The 7856-nt window shown below is 41.7% G+C and overlaps 1 pseudogene; it reads left to right on the plus strand.

Annotated features, from left to right (window-relative positions):
• The first annotated feature begins 6231 nt into the window (after nt 1-6231).
• LOC103667836 lies at nt 6232-7416 on the plus strand (annotated as a pseudogene).
• The last annotated feature ends 440 nt before the right edge of the window (nt 7417-7856 follow it).

A 7856-nucleotide genomic window follows, 5' to 3' on the forward strand; every position in this document is an offset into this window, starting at 1 on the left:
CTCCAACATGAGATGAAGTTCACACCTGTGGTCCCTCGTGCAGTCCTCAGGGTTCCCTCATGAAAAAAACAGCAGGAGAAAAAAACTTACCTACTCTCCAGGAATGAGTAATAATTATAGGCATAGGGCAGCCTAATTCATGGAAGAAAAAAATGGAACCTTCCTCTTCTGGGTCCTTAAAGATACCCCCAATTTACATAATCAAACACATAATTTCTTAATTGAAAAAAATCACTATATTTTAGTTTGTTTTCTGTATTCAATTTTTCTCCTAAGAACAAAGGGTGAATACTTTGTATTTATTTGTATATTTTTAAAACATAGTCATGGTTTTTCCAGAACAAAGGGCAGTCAACTTTCAGTGTGTATCCAAATCTTCAGTTATTAGCAAGAAGGAACTGCATATAACTTTTAAGTAATGGTTTTTATTTGACTTTAAAAATCTCAAGATCCAGTTTTTATCAAGGTAATCCATTGTAAATATGTTGTTTTATTTAGTCCCCAAAACAATAATGTCTTCCATTCATCTCCATTTTACAGAAGAGGAAACTTAATTTCAGAGAAATTGGGAAATTTACCCAAAGTTGCTTCACTGAGTCGTAGAGACAGAAGTTAAACTGAGTTCCTTCTAGTTCACAATGTCATTCTTTTCATTACTTGCTGAGATGCCACTGAAAATCTAGTTTGCTAAAATCTTTGTTAATGATAATATATGGATCTTTAAGCAAACCTGCTTGTCCTTTTTCTTCTTTTTTTTTCTTGAGAGAGAGTTCGTGGGGGGGCGGCGGGGAGGGGGTGTGGAGCAGAGGGAAAGAGAGACAATCTGAAGCAGGCTTCATGCCCAGCATGCAGCCCCACACAGGGCTCAATCTCAGAACCCTGAGATCATGACCTGAGCCAAAGTCAAGAGTCAGATGCTTAACCGACGGAGCCACTCAGATGCCCTGCCCTTTTTGCTATTTAAGAAAATGTGAACTCCAGGGGCGCCTGGGTGGCACAGCGGTTAAGCGTCTGCCTTTGGCTCAGGGCGTGATTCTGGCGTTACAGGATCGAGCCCCACGTCAGGCTCCTCTGCTGGGAGCCTGCTTCTTCCTCTCCCACTCCCCCTGCTTGTGTTCCCTCTCTCGCTGGCTGTCTCTCTCTCTGTCAAATAAATAAATAAAATCTTTTAAAAAAAAAATGTGAACTCTGAACTGCTTGGTCAAAAAGTTGAATATACATAAATGTTTGCTATATGTTGCTCAAGTTTCTGACACATAGAAAGAAAAAAGCCTTTTCTTTTCCTCTTTCCCTTCATTGGGGCTGAGCTTTCCACTTGTCATGTCCAGGGTTAGACAAATAAAGAAATACAGATTTCTCACTATCAGAGAAAATTATTACAACTATGGAAGGTAGGAAGTCCAGAATATATACCGGAGTGTTGCATAGGAATTGGAGATATCAGTATTATGGCCTGATTAGATAGACAGGCAGATAAATATAATTGTGTGTAGGGCATCTGGGTGGCTCAGTCGGTTAAGCATCTGCCTTTGGCTCAGGTCGTGATCCCAGAGTCCTGGGATCAAGCCCCATGTCTGGCTCCCTGCTCATCCGGGAGTCTGGTTCTCCCTCCTCCCCCACTCATATGCATGCGCACACATGCTTTCTCTCTCTCTCTCTCCCCCTTTCTCAAATAAATAAAATCTTTCAAAAAAGCTATAAAAATAATAATGATTGTGTGTATATGTGCCTGTGTTCTAACTCCGTTCACTAAGAGGGTCTAGACACAATAGCATTCTGATAACATAAGTTTATTTAGATCTTGGTTTCTAGATAACATTATCCACTAAAAGGAACCAGTTCTCCTTGCCAAAATGGCCAACTCTAGGGGAAATATAAGATGTATGTGTTTAGAACATTTATGACACTAGAAAGTAAAAAACAAAACAAAATAAAACAAAACAAAACAAAAAACGCTTGAAAAATGATGGGGACATGTCGATAAGACATAGCAACCAGCTTGAAGGGGCTCCCACTGATCAAGTCTGGGACAAAGTGTGTATCAAAATAAATAATGATAGTAACAGATTATAACTCTATGAGTAAGAGAGAAATCCCCCCCAAAAAAGAAAAGAAAACCTGAGTCCATACTGACATTAATTAATAAAGAAAGGAAAGTTCTATCCTACCTAATAAATCTAGAAGGAATGATAAGTTTAGAAAATAGCTATTTCATAATCATCAGAATAATAATTTATTCAGGTTAGAATCATTAATCAATGCTAAAACTGTTGAAAATTTGATAAGAAACAAGATATTCAAATGATCTCAAAGATTCTTGCTACAAAATAATTATTAATTATGTTACAATAGAGAACCTGGCAGACACCATCTTAACTAAGTAATAAAAGTCGACAAATTGACATCATGTGCCTTCTCATACGATTCCTAGAGACTAGCACAGCGTTAGTTCTGTGAGATTCCTGACAAAATAAATACATTATAAAGAAATAGCAGACAAGTTCCCATAATTGAGAAACGTTCTCAAAAGTAATTGGTTTGGGCTCTTCGAAACTGTCAAGATCATGAAAGATAACTAAGAAACTGAAAAACTTCCAGATTAAAGAAGGCTAAAGAGATATGACAACTAAATGCAACACGTGATTCTAAATCGAATCCTGGACCTATAAGGGACATTACTGAGACCATGGGTAAGATTTGTGTGGGGTATATAGATTAGATGATATTATTGAATCAAGTTAATTTCCTAATTTTGATTGTTGCACTGAATCCTTGCACTCAACAAATACAAACTGGAATATTAAAGGGGTAATGGGGCATCATGCCTACAACTTCTTCTCAAATGATTAAGAAATAATAATAAGTCGAGGATCAAGATGAAGGTCTGTGTACCATTTTGTCACTTTTTTTGTAAATCTGAAATTATTTCCAAAGAAAAGGTTTTTAAAATGAGAAACTATGGCAGTTTCTTCCCCCAAAGAGCTCTAAGAACAGCAGAGCCACAAACACCTGTGGGCTGATTGGAAGAATACAAACCAAAAATATTCACTTCAATTATTTATGGCTACATAATAAAAACACTCCAAAATTCAGTAGCTTTATTGTATTATCTGTCGCAATTCCGTGGATCAATCGGCCTCAGTTGGGAGTTCTGCTTCATGTGATGTCAGATGAAGCTGCAGTCATTTGGGTCTCCACTAGGTGGGAACATCCAGGATGGCACACTCCCATGTCTGGAAATTTGCTGAGGTTGGTTAGGAGGAGGAGGGCAGAAATGGGCTGCTGGGATGGCCTCTTTCTCCATGCAGTCTCAGGGTCTCACCCTTTCTACCTGGCCTCTCCACGTCACTTTTCTGTGTGATCCCTGTAGGGCCACCCTATTGGGTAGAAGCCAGTAGTGTGGGTGATGACAGAATTCACCCAAGGCAGAACAAACAAGATAGTTTACTGCCTACACTACAACGGAACATCGAGCAGGACAGTAATGGAGAGACTGTCTGCTAGGAAGCAGTGGTGGGGGGCTGCAGTTAAGAGTGGGAACTAAGTGTGGGAACTGTGGAATTTTCTTTTTTTGGTCCCTGTGTCCAGGTGTAAGTAACCCGTTGGTCAGCTAAGGCTAATGGATACTTTGAGGTGGGTCGCCTAATGGGCCTGTTTGTATTCAGCTAGAAGGTCACTGTGGGTACCCCACCTACGTTTCCGTTGTTTAAGTTGGTTGCCTAAAAGTGGTCTCTACGATCTCTCCAGCAGGATAGCCAGACTTTTTACATGGCACTTCAGGACACTCCAAAAGTGAAAAAATGGGGCACCTGGGTGGCTCAGTCGGTTAAGCATCGGACTCTTGATCTCGGCTCAGGTCTTGACCTTAGGGTCGTGAGGTCGAGCCCCACCAGGAGCACCCCCATCCCCGGGTGCTGGGCTGGAAACTGCTTAAGATTCCCTCTCCCTTTCCCTGTGCCCCTTACCCCCTACCATCCCCCCCGCCCCCAGCGTGCATGCTCTTTCTCCCTCTCTCTAAAAAAAATATGCAAAAGCAAAAATTGCCAAGTACTTGTAAGGCTTAAGTCTAGAACTGATCTAATGTCATTTTCACTGTGTTCTACTGGTTAAAACAAAACAAAGCAAAACAAAAAAGTAGAGAAACGTTCAAACGTAAAAGAAAATATGAGTGTTCACACACCCATCATCAAGCTTCAAAATTTTGTATGACACTTTAAATCTAATTTAAATTATTACTAATTTAAAAAAAAAGAGTGGGGTCAATCCAGATTCTACATGAGAGGGGACCATACAAAAGCATGAAAAATAGGGAGCATATGAGGGATCATCTTTGGAGCTTAGCTACCATGCCATCACAGCTACCTGTCTCCTTTGCCAGAAATTTGTCATATTTTAAAATCATGTTAGGGACACCTGGGTGACTCAGTTGGTTAAGCGTCTGCCTTCAGCTCGGGTATCATGATCCCAGGGTCCTGGGATCGAGTCCTGCATTGGGCTCTCTACTCAGTGGGGAGCCTGCTTCTCCCTCTGCCTGCCACTCCCCCTGCTTGTGCTCTCTGACTCTCTCTCAATCTCTCTCTCTGAAAAATAAATAAACAAATTTTAAAAATATAAATAAATAAATAAATAAAATCATGTCAAAGAAGTTTTTAAATTCCAAATATGAACCAATGCAAACTAAATCAAAGCTGAGACGTGCTATAGATTCTTGTACAAGTTTTCTTTTCTTCCTTCTTTCTGACCATTTATGTAACTTTATGATTGCTACTTGTGGTTTTAAAACATCTGCTTTTTCTTCTCATTAAAACCTTGTCATATTTGAGCAACAAACTACCTTGATTTATGAAGGTGTTCTTGATTATATTTTTATTAATTCTTTAGGCTTCAAGAACAGGTAGAGATAACCAATGGATTTTGATCATAATGTTCTTTCACTGTCATGAAGTTTCAGCAGCTTTATTAAGATTTACTTTAAATGATATAAAATTCATACATTTAAAGTATACAGTCCAACGGCTTTTAATATATTTTAGAGTTGTGAAACCATCACCACAATCAGTTTTAGAATATTTTCATCATCCCCAAAAGAAACCTAGCTTTTCTCAGTCACTCCCTATAACACACCCCTAACCCCAGGCCTAGGTATCACTAATGTATGTTCGGTCTCTATTGATTTACTTATTCTGGAGAATTCACATAAGTGGAATTATACAGTATGTGGTCCTTTATGATTGCCTTCTTTCAATTAGCATGATTTCAAGGTTCATCAATAGGATAGCATGTATCAGTACTTCATTCCTTTTTATTGCTAATAATATTCCGTTGTGTGAGTATACCACATTTTGCTTACCAATCAGCAGTTTATGGGAATTTGGATTGTTTCCAATTTTTGACTATTATGAATAATGCTGCTATGAACATTCACATACATGTTTTAATGTAGATATGATTTTTCATTTCCCTTGGGTTGACATCTGGGTCCATGAATATTTAAATATATTTTATAATATATTAATTCTATATATTTAATTAATTTTATATAATTAATTAATTATATTTAATTACATGTATACATTTAATTAATTTTATATGTCTTATACTATATCTGATTCATTGATATTTTTATGAGAAAGCTAATGGTTATTTCCAAGTTACTAAACTTTATCTTTCCAATCTACAGTGAACAGTAAATAATAGTTAATTTGGGAAAGACGATTAGAGAAGTTGATGGGACCTTTACTTAAAGGGTAAAGGAGGGGCGCCTGAGTGGCGCAGTTGTTAAGCATCTGCCTTCCGCTCAGGGCATGATCCTGGCGTTCTGGGATCGAGCCCCACATCAGGCTTCTCCGTTAGGAGCCTGCTTCTTCCTCTCCCACTCCCCCTGCTTGTGTTCCCTCTCTCATCGGCTCTCTCTCTCTGTCAAATAAATAAAATCTTAAAAAGAAAAAGGGTAAAGGAGTCTAAGAGCTTAGACGTTGAATGCAACTGCATGGTTTAAATCCTGATTCTAGGGGCGCCTGGGTGGCACAGCGGTTAAGCGTCTGCCTTCAACTCAGGGTGTGATCCCGGCGTTGTGGGATCGAGCCCCACATCAGGCTCCTCCGCTATGAGCCTGCTTCTTCCTCTCCCACTCTCCCTGTTTGTGTTCCCTCTCTCGCTGGCTGTCTCTATCTCTGTCAAATAAATAAATAAAATCTTTTAAAAAAATAAAAAATAAAATAAATAAATAAATCCTGATTCTAGCTCACTCCCCGCAGCCAGCCCCCACTCCGTGTTCTCGCGCCACCTTCACCGACCACAATGGAAAAGGAGATCCCAGTGCTCCTCATTGACAATGGCTCTGGTAGGTGCAAGGTGGACTTTGCTGGGCATGATCCCCCCGAGCCCTCTTCCCATCAATCTCCTGGTAACCCCGACATCAGGGCATTATGGTGGGCATGGGCCAGAAGGACTCCTTCGTGGGCAATGAAGCCCAGAGCAAGTGGGGCATCCTGACCCTCAAGGACACCATTGAACATGGCATTGTCACCAACTGGGACGACATGGAGAAGATCCAGCATTACACCTTCTACAACAAGGTGTGTGTGGCCCCTGAGGAGCACCCCATGCTGCTGACAAGGCCCCCCTGAACCCCAAGGCCAGTCATGAGATGACTCAGATCCTGGAAACCTTCACCACCCCAGCCATGTAGGTGACCATCCAGGCTGTGATGTCCCCTGCTATGCTTCTGGCCACACCACTGGTATTGTCATGGACTCTGAGGATGAGGTAACCCACACTGTGCCCGTTTACGAGGGGAACACCTTGCCCCATGCCATCCTATGTCTGGACTGGTTGGACAGGTCATACCTCCTCAAGATCCTCATGGAGGGTGGTTACAGCTTCACCACCACCACCGAGTGGGAAATCGTGCATGACATCAAGGAGAAGCTCTGCTACATCGCTCTGGATTTCAAGCAGGAGATGGCCATCATCTCGTCCTCCTCCTCCCTGGAGAAGAGCTACGAGCTGCCGGGTGGGCAGGTGATCACCAGTGGCAACGAGGGATTCCCCTGTCCCAAGGTGCTCTTCCAGCCTTCCTTCCTGGGTATGGAGTCCTGTGGCATCCTCGAGACCACCTTCAACTCCATCATGAAGTGTGACATCGACATCCGGAAGGACCGCTACACTAACACGGTGCTGTCTGGTGGGTCCACCGTGTACTCCGGCATCGCAGACAAGATGCAGATGCAGAAGATCACAGCGCTGGCACCCAGCATGATGAAGATCCAGATCATCTCTCCTCCTGAACACAAATACTCCATGTGGAGCGGGGGCTCCATCCTGGCCCCACTTTCCACCTTCCAGCAGATGTGGATCAGCAAGCAGGAGTATGATGAGTTGGGCCCCTCCATCGTCCACCACATATGCTTCTAAATGGACTGTGGGCAGATGTGTAGCATTTGCTGCATGAGCGAATTCCAGAGTATAAATGTGCCCCAGCAAATGTATACACCTCGTGCTGGCCTCAGGACCCTGGAATAAGCCTTTGAGAAGAAATCTGTCCTTGAAGCTTGTATCTGATATCAGCACTGGACTGTAGAACTTGTTGCTGATCTTGACCTTGTATGCAAGTTAACTATTCCCTTGGTATATTTTTAATATCCTGTACATATCTTTGATTTAAACCCTAGCACATGTGGCTCAGTCACTCTGTCCTGAGGTTGAGAACATGTTTATGGAAGAGAAATCTATTGACTTGAGAATCTGCGAGACCATGAGGTTCTTGATCTGTGCAGGGTATTAATGTGTAAAAGCTGCCTATTCCGGGATTTCTCTAGAGGCTGGCAGGAGTCCTGAACCAGTTGTCATTGCTG

This window comes from Ursus maritimus, unplaced genomic scaffold, assembly GCF_017311325.1.
Source record: "Ursus maritimus isolate PB19 unplaced genomic scaffold, ASM1731132v1 scaffold_7, whole genome shotgun sequence".
Taxonomy (NCBI): Eukaryota; Metazoa; Chordata; class Mammalia; order Carnivora; family Ursidae; genus Ursus; species Ursus maritimus.